Source organism: Cyprinodon variegatus, unplaced genomic scaffold (genome assembly GCF_000732505.1).
Source record: "Cyprinodon variegatus isolate N-32 unplaced genomic scaffold, C_variegatus-1.0 Scaffold1188, whole genome shotgun sequence".
Taxonomy (NCBI): domain Eukaryota; kingdom Metazoa; phylum Chordata; class Actinopteri; order Cyprinodontiformes; family Cyprinodontidae; genus Cyprinodon; species Cyprinodon variegatus.
The window spans coordinates 93,059-94,394 of NW_015151641.1; positions in this window are offsets into that span (position 1 = coordinate 93,059).

Sequence of the window (1,336 nt, forward strand, 5' to 3'; positions counted from 1 at the left end):
TTCTTTCTTTCTTTCTTTCTTTCTTTCTTTCTTTCTTTCTTTCTTTCTCATTCCATCTTTTTGATCCATTCTCATATTAATATCTGCTGCGGCTGCTTACTGGAAATGTTTCCATGGAGGTTTAAAGCTATATGAGCTTATTTCTTATCTTCTAAGACTCCCTCCCTCCTCCCTCCCTCCTCCCTCCCTCCTCCTGTGTCTTCATCGCCTCCCTCCGTTTGTTCCTTTCTCCACGCTGCAGAAAAGGGATTTCAGTTTTTCGAGTTCACTCAGAGGCCAACGAGTCTTGAGGACTAAAAGTTTCAGTCCCAGTTTGGAGAAGTTGAACCAATCCCACTCACCGCCTGGAGAAACAGGTTATAATAAGAAGGCTGCTGCATATCTGATCACTACGGCGCTGCAGAGGAGGACAGCCTGCGCTGACTGACGCAACACAACTTTATTTTACAGATTCATCTATGAAGCTCTTTGTTTTCCTGCTCTGACTCCCACGCTCCTCCATCCTCTGTGGCTCCTCTTTAGAGAGAACGGCTCATCAGGATGGAGCCGACTGACCAACAATGAGGGAGGAAATGATGAGCTGCAGGAGGAATTTATGTTTCCAGTGGAAAACGATTCTATCCTATTCCACCTGATCCTGTTCTGTTCTTTTTAATATTCAATTCTATTCAGTAGCACAGAACTGAAAAACGCTAACATCTACTTCCAGCCGCCACCAAAGGGGGGGGGGAAACCCCCAAGAGGCGAGCGGGCCTGAGGCAGCTGCTGCTGGGGACTTTATAGATCCAGATGACCAGTGATGGGAGTAACAGTGTTGAAAGTAACGGCGTTACTAGCACCGTTACCTTTTTTAGTAATGAGTAATCTAACTAAATACTCTAACTGTAACTATAACGCAGTTACTATTGCCAACACCCCGTTACTGCGCGTTACTCAGGTCGCACAATGAACCTTTTTTCATGATAGGACTCGTGCGCGCCTTGTCATGAGAGAGGGGAGGATGAGAATGGCTGATGTATAGTGAGATTCCGTCTGTCAGTTGGTAGGTGGGTGTTTCTGCTGGCAGGTGTTAACGTACAGCACACACAGAGAGATGGAGTCAGGAGGACTCCCGCAGCAAAACAGCGTTTTCCTGATGGAAATACCGCTGTTACGTCCAGCTGCGTTTCCCCATCAGATACGGTTTCCCCGGCATCTCCGCACAGCGCAGGCGGCACGATTCACCGTGCAAGCGACAGGAAACGCGCATGCTAGCTAAAGGCGCGCAACAGCTGCCCTGTGCTCGCGCCACAGCAGAACTATGGAGAGCGAGAAAGATCATTAGCCTATATGGAGA